At 41.6% G+C, this 13,035-nt stretch overlaps 1 protein-coding gene across 3 annotated transcripts in view; it reads right to left on the bottom strand.

Annotated features, from left to right (window-relative positions):
* The window catches only part of B3GALT1 (beta-1,3-galactosyltransferase 1), a 359,452-nt gene that overhangs the window by 176,197 nt on the left and 170,220 nt on the right, over positions 1–13,035 (bottom strand). For all 3 annotated transcript variants that reach the window (XM_053408812.1, XM_053408803.1, XM_053408792.1), the window contains exon 3: positions 12,456–12,620. The gene's annotated coding sequence lies outside the window, so the exon portion shown is untranslated. The remainder of the gene's footprint in view (positions 1–12,455; positions 12,621–13,035) is intronic.

Below are 13,035 nucleotides of genomic sequence, written 5' to 3'. Positions count from 1 at the left end.
GGACACAGGGAGATTCACAGGGATATATATGTATATGGTTAGGAGCAAAAGAAAAAGAAATGTCTAATTGACTGGGAAAGTGGTCACCAAAGAATAGGCTACGGAATCTAACAAATAAAAGAGCCTTTTGTTGTTGTTTTCTAGTCTTCAAGCTTAATGCAGAGTTTAACATTACCGACAACCAAGACCATTTTGGAGAGAAGGGCTTTGTGTTTCCACATTTTACAAGGTTAAACTGGCATTCTGAAGCCACTTAGCCCCGGCATGACTCTAGCAGACATTAAAGAAGAAGAACGTTTTCCATTGTATGGTTAGACAACTGTAGACAAGTTCTGTTGCATTTCTTCCAAACAGTGCTCATTTCCTAATTAACGAAACAAAGCTATATAATTGAGACAGTCAAATTTGTCCTCTTATGTACCCCAAAGAAGCTTTACTTTAAAAGCAACAATTACATACAATTGTCTGTTTTTGTTGTTTTCTTTTAAAAGATGATGCCTACAATAATGGCATTTCTGCAGAGAAACGTATATGTGTGATTAGTGTGATTACAATACAACAATAACCCATCACCGCTAACTATTATAAAACCGTAAACTATTATTCAGTACACTATAAAATTCAAAGCCTAATTGAAAATGCTAGTTTAGCATAATTCCCACAAGCCATCATTCTTTAATATTGTGAAATGAATGAGGTTTTTGTGGAGCTATTAATTGATACTGACAAGCAATAACCACTGGAATGAAACTCCAATTATGAGAGGCAATTAATCACTTTTACTGTCATCTGTGGTGTCAAACAAAATTCAATAAAGTTCTAAACAGTAAGAAAAAAGAGAGAGAGAAATGTATACCTCTTGTGGATGAATGCAATTCAAGCAAATCAGATAGCCTTTTGTTGAGGGAAATCATGTCAGTTCAAACATGTTATTTTTGCAGAAGTAATAGGACATTTGACTTTCTGTTGTATTCCCCAAGATTAAATTTCCATCTGATTTAGACTTGCCATAATAAGGGTTTGTTCTGAAGCAGCTGGCATTGTCATGGCATAATTAACAACAAGCATGGGTTTGTGGCAGATAAATCATTAACAAAAAATATTCTACGGGATCCAGCTAAGTCATTTCTCAGTACTAAGATTCTAATTGCAGTTCTAAGATTCTAATGCTGTCCGTGACTTAGTTTTAGGGCCAGGGTGGACATAGTCTCTAATGAATATGGCTGTCAGGAGCTGGCAGGGCTTGAAATGAGAATTTCTGGTACTGTTACAGTTTCCCTGTGTGTTGAAGCATTAGAACTGTTGCTTGGAACATCTTGTTTGTAATGAACTAATCTGGAGAATTGGACTGTTCCCACCCATCACTCTAGGTCTATAAGAGACTTCCCGTTTGAGCTTGGAATTTACAACCAATATCAACAATGGGCTTCTTGGCTCTGGCAAGTTTCTGTGTATCTGTTTCCTTAGCTTTCTCTTCTCGCTCAGCCCATTGGCTCTGACTATTGCCTACAATTCAGCCTTTGCAAGAGTCAAGCACCAAACTGAGAGGCAATTCCATGAAACCATTAACCACTATATGCAACTCTTTGAAGGCCACAAGGCAGTCAACTTTGCAGTGGGTCAGAAAAAGAGAAATGTTGTGAGCCATTAGGCAAGTGGGGCCATCAGTTACTCACACTCTTCAGGACTCTTCCATATAAAGATGACTAGCTGATATCAGCCTAATCAGTACCTATATTAATATAAAGCAAAAAAACCCAGGCACCAAGGATACTAGATTTTGTAACGTGCCTTGGGTTCATTTTCTTGCAGCGGGGTAGGCTATACCTTTAGTTGCCATTCCAGAATGAGGCTTCTGTTAAACTCCCATTTCAAATATGACTGAATCTGATCAGTATGCTGTTGGTTGCTTCCAGCCAGAACAATTGCCAAGTTAAAATATATGAAAATATTCACAACTTGTACTCTGGCCTTCAGAGGGGAGAAGAAAGGTACATCAAACGGATTACAGAATAACACAGTATTGATCCAAGAGACTACCCACACGGCCAGGAAAATGCGCTCAGGGCAAAACCACCCATTATGCAGAGAAACCTACATCTGTCAACCTGAATTGTGGAGTGGGAGGCAGAGTGAAGATTTGTTGGGGAGAACTGTTGGATGGGAGTGGGGAATGGCAGTGTCAAATCCTTTCTGCACCTTCCAACTCTTCCCCGCAGGTGGCTCCCCCAGTTATTTCTCCATGGAGCCAGCCTTTGAGATAGGAATGGGCAAATCCAGCCATTCTGGATTTTCCCAGGTTCTCATTTTTCCAGCCAGTCCTCCACATTTCCATATCAGTTTGGGGTTGCTTTTTTTTTTTTTTGGGAAGATCCTTATGATTTTTTTTGGAAAATCCTTAATAAAATAGGCATTTTAGTACAAATTTCTCCTGAAACACACAGCTAATGTACACATTTTTGTACACAGTCTTCCCCATTAGGATTCAATTTTGTACAAGCAAACGCCTAGTCTCTATTTCATCGGAACTGAGAAAAGATGGCGCTTGCCACCCGAGAAGGACTTTTGGATGGATTTGGCATAAATACCAGCGTATGAGGATATACTACAAACAAAGGACTTACCAGCTGCAAAAAAAAAGGGGGGAGGGGGGAGAGTCATATAAAGTTCACACAGAAGCATTGCTTATTTCAGCTCGCCTGTGGAAACAACTCAGAGGCTACTAAAGAAAAGGATAATAACAAGAACATTTAAAGATGGGACTAGTGGACACTTAAAGCAGTACAAATATGAGATGATTGGACCCCACTGAACTCGAAGCATGGGAACCCCCAACAAAAAAATTATAATTTGGCAAAATATTTGGACTTTATGATATGTATTTGCATAATTTGGAACATTTAATGTGATTTGATTGGTTGGTTAAAATGGAAAACTTAATAAATTTTTTTTTTTTAAAAAAAAAGGATTCAATTTTGTGCATTCTTTTCACTCATAGATGCATTTTCAAATGCTTCTTTTTTATAACCCTTGTACATGCATTCGCTTACACATTGCTTGGCTGGAGAACTGCACTGAACAAATTTTGAAGAATGGCTGTGTTTGTGTGCTGTTTCAGAAAGCACAAATTAGCTAGGTTCACCTTGCTGGTGGAACGTTTGTATGTGCCTCCTCTGATGTTGCCAATGGCTCGGGAGCATTTTCTCCACTGATCTAACCCATTCCTTTCCATCTTCACTAGCTATACTTCCAATTCATCAACCCCTCCCCCTCCCTGGATAGGTAAAGGGCTATTCTGCACCAAGTTCCCCAAAAGCCTTTCCTCAAGAAGCTAGGGCCAACCCTCTTTCATAGTTTTCAAAACTGACAAAAATGTACCGTAGAATTCCAACATAGCTTAATAACACAGGTGCTTAAGGTGGCTTTGAGGGAAAACCAAAAGCAGTTGAACCATCTCACCCAACACCTTGCCAGGCCTGCTTGGAGATTCAGAAGGCATCAGATCTTTCAGATCCAGGTCTGCCTCAGGCCACCTTCCAAGCCACCCATAGCATGACCCCTTAGTACTTCTGTCGACACCAGAGCTCTGACATTAGTAGGACAAGGATGCAGGTGCTTCTATGGAAAAGAGGCATCTGACACCAGACCTCTCTTGCTTTGATGTCTTTGAAGAAGGAGATTCATTGTTTCTTATGACCCTGGGATGCCCGCCTGAGGACATCAGCATTGCAGAACGAGAAATGCTTTAAAACACAACTGCAAAATGCAAACAATAAAATACCTTACAATGCCGTATCTCTTTTGCCACCTCCAATAATTAAAAAAAGAACATTTCCATTAACAAGCATCCTTCATTTCATCTCTACATCTTTTCTTTTTAATCCCCCCTTTCAGCAATATCTTGGATTTTTCCTAGCCAGCCAAAGACAGATGGAACACTTTGTCCTGTCTGGTATCTAGCCCACACAATTATTCCAGCAGTAAACACATTAGCACTATCAATGAAGGCCAAATTATTACATGAGCCTAAATCAATTTCTGCAACATATTTCCAGAATTGTCTTTTCTACTATAGATGGGGTAAGGAAACAGGTGCGCCTGGATCTTCTAAGTCCCTGCCCCCTTAGCAATCCATAAATTCTTCCTAGAGCAACTTCCTGCCTTGTGCTGGCCACCAAGAAAACTCTTTATCTTGTCTCCAGATTCTCCTGTGCTCTTGAGGTTCTCCTCAGTGTCATGATACTCAGGTCACTTTCAGGTGACCTGCTTATTGAGCATTTATCTTGATTTGTTGTGGGGAGGTTAGAAGATGTCAGCTATCTACTGAGCTTTCATCCTCCTTTGCTTGAGGGAAGGATATATTACATTGCGTCAAGCAAAGGTCACCCCATACTTCCCAAAGCATCTCCCCACGGCTTTCCATGAAGCATTAGGAGAAGAAGGTTTGCTGTGCAAGACCTCCAAATCAACTTTAATTGTGCTACCTGAATTTGCCAGTGCGTGATTCACTCCTGCCTTAAAACAGTGACAGTCTGGAAGCAGCCTCTGTGTGTCTGCTTGCTCATTCCTGCTCCAGCTCTTCCAGTCACCCAGCTGGATCCTCCTGGGGAGGAAACCTACCGGTAATTCTATCACCCACTTCCTGTCCTCCCTCTAAAGAATAACAGTAGCTAAGCCCAAAGGAATCCTTTAATAGCTTGCAATATATGTAAATAGGTCAAGCCACTGGATCTCACACTGTTTAAAATTCCATTATCAAGACATCATAATCGTCCCTACAGCTCACGGTCCTTCCAATATTAGATGAAACATTCTACATCATCCCACCCCCCAAAAAACGCTTGGGGTTTTTTTTGGCTCCAATTCAAGGCACCTTTCTTTCCCTTTACTATGACTTCAAATGAATTGAAAAACCTTTAAGAGGAGGAGAACCCATCACACAACTAATATGCAGTACGTAATGACAATGGTTTTGTCAGCGATTAAATTAAGCAGACTTCCCATTTGACCTCAGATGCTTCCAAGCATCTGAGAGGGAGAAAAGTCTCTCTCTTGGCTGGGAGTTAAAGACTCTTGTGGCTTTTCTACTTAGATGTTTTGATATAATTTGGGGTCATTACAAGACAGCCAACAGGCTATAATCAAAGGAGTGAGTTCTTTTGAGCTGTTTCCAAACAAGAGTCAATATTTTCAAGAAGAAGAAGAAGAAGAGTTTGGATTTGATATCCCGCCTTTCACTCCCTTTTAAGGAGTCTTAAAGCGGCTAACATTTTCCTTTCCCTTCCTCCCCCACAACAAACACTCTGTGAGGTGAGTGGGGCTGAGAGACTTCAGAGAAGTGTGACTGGCCCAAGGTCACCCAGCAGCTGCATGTGGAGGAGCGGAGACGCGAACCCGGTTCCCCAGATTAGGAGACTACCACTCTTAACCACTACACCACACTGGCTCTCTTTAACATAGTAGCAACTTTAACATAGTAGTTCCATTCCGTTCCATATATATATGATTTAAAAATTGAGTTTCTCTTATTCAAAGGCCAACTTTGGCTGTCCACACCGAAAAACAGCAAAAGCCATTTCCAGCATTTCCATCTTTTTTACATTTTAGCAAAGACAGTTTTATTATCAGGGTAACTGACTTTTGCCAAACACTTGGAAAATTTTAATACTGGGGAGGGGGGCGCACCACAAAGGAAATATTCAATGTGCAGCTTTCAAAGAAATGTCTGGTCTGTCAAACATCATTTTTCTCACATTCACTGAAAAATAATAGGGATGCAAATGCAGATATGCTAAACGCAACAAAACCCCAGAGCTTTAAAAGAAATCATTGTGCTCTTCTCTTAACTGGCAGACAAATTAATTTTAGTGGGATGATTCTGAAAAGTTCATGCTCCGGCAACAATTGCTTATGACATTTTAAAGAAAGGGGGTTCTCATTCCAGAAATTATTTAAAGTTGTTCAAATTCTAGTGGCTGCTAATGTAAAGAAAGCAAACAGGATGGCCATAGATTTCAACATTAGAGGGCAGCAGTTTAAAAATTAGGGCTATCCTGTTGTAAAACACACACTCACTCACACACACACACACACACACACACACACACACAGGAGTTGTATCTTCTGATGATTATTGGAGACTATTGGTGTCATGTAGAAGCACAGTGGGTATAAGGGCTATTAAGTCACTTCCTATGAGATTGGGTGATACTATCCTAAGAAACTGCCTTATACCATGTCAGACTATTTGTCCATGTGGCTCAGTATTGTCTGTTTTGACTGCCAATGGCTCTCTAGAGTCTCAGAAAAAGGTTCTTTTTATAAATAAATGTAAAAGTCATTGGTATGTGTTGGTGGGGCTGTCCTACGAGTTACTTCCATGCAAGCACCATATTGTAGCATTGTGCAAAGGGAAACGAGCTACATGATTGATTGCTATGGGAACGGGAACAGTGATATTTAGATTTCTGATACTAAGGTTATTACATATATGCACATTATAACAACTAAATATGAACCATACATAAGGTATTTCTCATATAAGACATGTGTTGCCATTTTCTCTTATGCTGTCTTGTGAGGGGGAAAATCTGTAACAAGAGGGGTTCTATATGTGTTCAACTCACACCCAGGACACACAGACAGGCTTTGCATCAGATTTTGTTACATCCCAGATTCAGAACCTAATAAAGTAGGGCTGCCACAAGTCTGGATTTTCCCAGACATTACCAGGATTTCAAAGGTGGAATTGATGTCCAGGGGGGATTTCTGAAAGGCGGCACTTTGCCCTGGATCTTAAGCAAGTCAATTGAAAAATCACAGGTTTTTATTGGTGTTTTTGTAAAAGAAACCACCCAAACCCCCTTGCTCAATAATTTTGGGGTTTACCCCCAAAAAAGCCCATGTAAAAAACGTTCAACAACTTTAGGGGCCTCCAGGTTTTTACTCTTTGAAATATGGCAACCATAAATGAAGTGATTCAGCTCAACCCATGATTTGTCCAGAACAGGTAGAGGCAGCCCGAGATCATCCACCCACCAGGGCTGACAAAAGGATTGGTGGAATGGCGTCGAGGGGAGGGGGAGCGGATATACAAGCAACCTGCATGCACCCCCACCTTCCGACAACATTTAATTGGGGGTTTAAGCCCCAATTAAACACTGTGCAATGCCCCTGAATTGGGTCAGGTCAGAGAGAAATCATTGTGGGTCAGTCTGGGGCTGCTCCGAAACACCTGATTCTGGTCCAAAATTGGATTGCAGCGCCCATGCATAGCCCTATATACTGCTTAAGCGACCAATTCAGGAGCTGATAAGGTGAGCGCTAGCCCATGAAAGCTTACAGCAAAATAAGTTTTTAGGATGACACATGACTCACTGCTGTTTTTGTGGCAAAAGGCCAATAGGGTTACTCCTCTGGAATCTGTAGCAATAAAAGATAACCCCTGGAGAACTTAGCCTTTCTAAATAAACCAATAGTATGGTAAAAGAAACTGCTATACTGAGCTCCACACGAAGTGTCCCTCATAGGCTACATGCTTTGAGAACACGGGACACATGGTGTCCTTTTCCGCACCTGGCCATGCATGCGCATCATCTGATGGTTCATAGCCAAAGTTTTCCACTGAATACACAGCAACTTTCTTCATTGCTAAAAGAACACACTTAAATCTTTCATGCCGTGAGATGCCTTTGGAATGTGCTACAGTATTTGAAGTCCAAACCCACAGAATTCAATTTGGTAGTGAGGGCAATTTCTCTTTTTGCCATAGCCTGCCAGTTTATTACATTGCAACAGGATTATTTTAATGCAAAACACAGAAACTTGACTAAATAGTTCACCATCCAAGAAGTAAACGCGGCAGAAGATGCGGAGCAAATCAAATACAGTAGTTCCAGTGCTTTATTCCCAAATATTTTATAAGCCTTCAGCCTAACTCCAGCAGATGGAATGAGGACAAGTCAGGCTCTGAGCTGATTTTTGCAATAGGTAAATTCAGCCTTAAGACTACAAAACCTATGGCGCATATGAAAAACACAGCAGCGACAACAAACAAGGAGAATCTTTACTTTGCCGGGGGCTCTTTGTTAAATCTTGAGTTTCACTTCTCTGCCTCTCAGGAGCCAGCAGTGATGCTCAGTGTTCGGAAGGCAGATGAGCAACATCAGCTTGTCCTATTGAATGCCACTGGCTTCTAAAACACATTTTGGACACCAATTAACTTCAAGCTGTTATTTAAAGTGTGTGACCCTTTACGTTTTAACTGTTGGCATTTGCTGCATCTGGAAATCAATGTCAAAATACCATGACATATTCTGATATCAATTAGTGGATGTGGATAAAGCATTTGCCCTTATGTTTTTTTGTTTTTACTCCAGGAGAATACACAGGCAAAAACTGAAATAGCTCTGACCAGGTAGGTTCTGTCTTTGGTTCTGTATAATGTTACTATGACCACCGTTATGCACATGCCTTACATCACAGCTTTCCAAACTGTGTGTCGCGATACACACAGTGTGCCAGCTGCAGTGTGTCACTCAAATGCTCCCCGCGCTCCTCCTGGGGATGGAAAGGGGCTAGTTTAACCTCTGGTTTGCTAGTAATACTGAATTACAGTGTCACAAAATGATGCATGTCCACAAAGTGAGTCACCAACCTGAAGTTTGGAAAGCTCTGCTTACATGCATAAGAGTCCTAGATTCACTTCCACGTATGGAGTACTGAGATTTAAGGAAGGCCATGGGGTTTCAAATAAAACAACAACAACACATTGGAAGGCCATGGCTCATGGGCAGAGCGCATGCTTTGCATGCAAAAATCCTCAAGTTCAACTCCTGGAATGTCTAGACACAACTGGGAAAGACCCCTGTCTGGAATCCTGAGGAGCTGCTGCAAGTCAGTGTTGACAATACTGAATTTGGTGGACCAGTGGTCTGATTTGGTATATGGCAGCTCGCTATGCTCCTTTCTGTGGGTATTTGCAGGCAAAGAAGCTCGCTGTCCCTTGAGCTCTGTGACACAGTGGCACAGTGAGTGCTTCGGTTCTGCCACTGCTGCAGAAGGTCGCAAGTGGGATAATGAGATGGAACGAAGCTGCATGAAGACGGAACCCACTGTTTAAAGGCACAGTCTGAAAGTGAACCAAGAATGGATGTGGACAAACTATTTGCCTTTTTTTAACACCAGGATAATGCACAGTCTCCCTGCTTATTTAACTTATATGCAGAATTCATCATGCAAAACTGGATGATTCCAAACTGGAATTAAGACTGCTGGAAGAAATATCATCAACCTCAGATATGCAGATGACACAACCTTGATGGCAAAAAGTGAGGAGGAATTAAAGAACTTTTTAATGACGGTGAAAGAGGAGAGTGCAAAATATGGCCTGAAGCTCAACATCAAAAAAACTAAGATCATGGCCACTGGTCCCATCACCTCCTGGCAAATAGAAGGGGAAGAAATGGAGGCAGTGAGAGATTTTACTTTCTTGGGCTCCATGATTACTGCAGATAGTGACAGCAGTCATGAAATTAAAAGACGCCTGCTTCTTGGGATAAAAGTGATGACAAACCTAGACAACATCTTAAAAAGCAGAGACATCACCTTGCCGACAAAGGTCTATATAGTTAAAGCTATGGTTTTCCCAGTAGTGTTGTATGGAAGTGAGAGCTGGACCATAAAGAAAGCTGATCGCCAAAGAATTGATACTTTTGAATTATGGTGCTGGAGGAGACTCTTGAGAGTCCCATGGACTGCAAGAAGATCAAACCTCTCAATTCTTAAGGAAATCAGCCCTGAGTGCTCACTGGAAGGACAGGATCCTGAAACTGAGGCTCCAATACTTTGGCCACCTCATGAGAAGAGAAGACTCCCTGGAAAAGACCCTGATGTTGGGAAAGATTGAGGGCACAAGGAGAAGGGAACAACAGAGGATGAGATGGTTGGACAGTGTTCTCGGAGCTACCAGCATGAGTTTGACTGAACTGCAGGAGAAGATAGGAGTGCCTGGTGTGCTCTGGTCCATGGGGTCATGAAGAGTCGGACATGACTAAACGACTGAACAACAACAATGCACAGTCAAAACCAAAACAAAAATACACTAGGATCTTTAGCTAGCAGCTTTCCTTCAGGCAACTGTTTCATTTATTAAAAGCCACTTGCATTTTAAATTAGATTTGCATTATTTTCACAGTGGATTAACCTGACACTTTGTTTTAAAAAAGAATCTGTGGGTTTTTCCACTCTTCCTCCTTGCTAAATCCTTCTCACTTGTCCCAATTTTGAAATAATTTAAGAATCTTTTTCTTTAATCCCTTTCAGTAAATGAATTTTTGTTAATGTTAATACCACTCAGCCTGTGGACATATTTGCTACAGCTACGCATATGGAGAATCTCTTTTGGAGATTATTGGATTAACATTTTTTGGAGATTACCCTAGAAAATCTGATGCATAGTTGCGTTGCAATTGTTGAAAAGCTTGGGATTTCTCAGCTTTGATTACTTTTGATTTGTCTGAGGGGCTTTTAAATAAAATAGTTGGGAGATTTCTTCCTGTTCAGATGTTCCTAATAGGATTACATTGTCTGTTCAGCACTAGGGCCTTGAAAATCGTCCACCAAGCTCTCCAAGGTATTTCACTCCTCCCCTCTGCCGTATCTCAATTAGACATCACACTGGTGTTATCAAGGACTACAGTAGGTTAACTTCTGATTATCATTCTATTCACCTTGAAATGTTCACTTCTCTTTTAATCCTTAGCACATTCCCAGAGGAAATAATAAATAATATCATGCCATATGGCAAATGGGATCAGCTGCAACTCCATGCAGCTTGTAGCTGAGGAGTACTGCCTCTTGTAACACAGCCATAGCTGGCATATAAAACCTGCTACTGAATTCTCAGTAGAAGACAAAGAACTGGGCAAACCAGATCTCTGTACACAAAGTTAGGCAGAACTTTCTACTGTTCCTTCCCATTATGGCTCAGTCTATAACCTACTCTCTTCCAACTGAACCAACCCTCAGTCAACCTCCTCTCTAGGTGAGCAAACCTATGGACACCAACAATAGAATAATTTCCCTTTTTGTCGGTGACATTTACAACTAATTCAGAATGTGGCAGCTAGACTGGTGACTGGGAGTGGCCGCCGGGACCATATAATACTGGCCTTAAGGATCTACACAGGCTCCCGGTATGTTTCTGAGCACAATTCAAAGCGTCAGTGCTGACCTTCAACGCCCTAAACGGCCTTGGCCTTGTATACCTGAAGGAGCATCTCTCAACATTGTTCTGCTCAGATACTGAGGTCCAGCTCTGAGGGCCTTCTGTTGGTTCCCTCACTGCAAGAAGTGAAGTTACAGGGAACCAGGAAGAGGGTCTTCTCAGCAGTGACGCCCTTCCTGCAGAACACCCTCCCAGCAGATTACAAAGAGATAAAAGAACTACACAGCTTTTAGAAGACATCTGAAGGCAGCCCTATATTGGGAAGTTTTTAATATTTGATATTCTATTATGTTTCTATATGTGCTGGAAAGCTGCCCAGAGTGGCTGGGGCAAGCCAGACAGATGGGTGGGGTATAAATAATATTTTTTTATTATTATTATTTACCCAAGATTCAGGACAGACCAAAGAAGTACTTCTTCACATAGCTAAATCATGGAATTTACTCTCAGAAGAGGTAGTGATTGCCACCAATGGGAAGCTATCAATGGCTCCCAGCCACAATGGTTCTGTTCCACCTCTGTAGGCCAGTTGCTGGGAATCAGAAGTGGAGAGAGTGCCATTGTGCTCAAGTCCTCCTTTTGTGCTTTCCTTAGGTATCTGGCTGTTCACTGTGAGAATAAAATTCTGGACTAGATGGGCCATTGGCCTAAGCCAGTAGGTTTTTCTTATGTTGACGCTTAGGATTGTGTTGTATAACAACCTGATTTAGTCCTCTTTTCTGTCACTCATACCGCAAACCCTTCTCACAACATAGTACCACCTCTCTCTCTCTCTCTTTTCATTCAAATCCCCCAGTCTCAAATAAGTCCAAGCACATTTAACACACAACCTCTTTAACACACCCGTCTCTTGTTAACTGTTGGCCTCAGGCCTTGTTCTCACCATCCATGTTTTGGGCTTGGCACATGAAGGCTTCTCCCATAATTTGGGATCCTGCAAGATTAGGATTCTACAGCACAGAAGGAGCTTGCACACATATACTAGGTTTGCCTTTAAAGAGAGCCCTTTCCGATGCAAGAGGGGCAGTACCAATGGGAATATGGAGGTGCATGGGGAAATACATAGAGGAAAAGACCTGAATAGCAATAGATAGATAGATAGGAGACACATTAACATATTAATCTCTTGAGGATGGGGTGTGGGTTATTGTCCCCCCCCAACATCAGAGAAATGTTACACTGTTTCCTCACAATTACATTTTTCAATGCAGCTTTCTGAATTACTCACCTAACTTCTCAAGACGTCCTGTTTTTTCTGCTTCCGTTTAAAAATCTGACATTCTTGCCATTGCATCGCCACACCCATCTTGTCAATAGTTCTTCATTCTCTGCCATACTTGACTGTGTCCACCCCACTTGACATCAAAGAGAATAGGGCTGCTTGATGCTGAACCTGTTTTTTTAAACAAAAAACAACAAACAAACCAAGAAAATTAGAGTTTATATCAGAAAAGCTCTTAATGACCTGTTTAGAGAGCAGACATTAAGATAATCCCAGCATGAATGAAGGAGAAAATAAAATCCAGTGGAACCTGCCTGTGAGGGGGTTGCCTTTAACTGATGGGCTGGTCAGCTGATTATCTTTTGGTGGAACGGGAGGAGCGGCTGAGAAGACAAGATGCTGTTTATTGGTTATTAGCTCAGCAGTGGTGCTAATGGTCAGCCACAGCTCACAGTCTGTTGAAGTTATAATGGGGAATAAGCTTGCAGTTTTCCCTTACTGAACATGCCTGTGTGTTGGGCACTTGAGGCTAGCAGGCATCCTTCTGGAAGATTTAAGGTGGGGTAGCTTACTCCTCAAGATATTG

This window comes from Podarcis raffonei, chromosome 1, assembly GCF_027172205.1.
Source record: "Podarcis raffonei isolate rPodRaf1 chromosome 1, rPodRaf1.pri, whole genome shotgun sequence".
In the NCBI taxonomy this organism is placed as follows: domain Eukaryota; kingdom Metazoa; phylum Chordata; class Lepidosauria; order Squamata; family Lacertidae; genus Podarcis; species Podarcis raffonei.
Note: the sequence above shows the minus strand (reverse complement) of the source record. Positions and strands in the feature narration are given on the sequence as shown.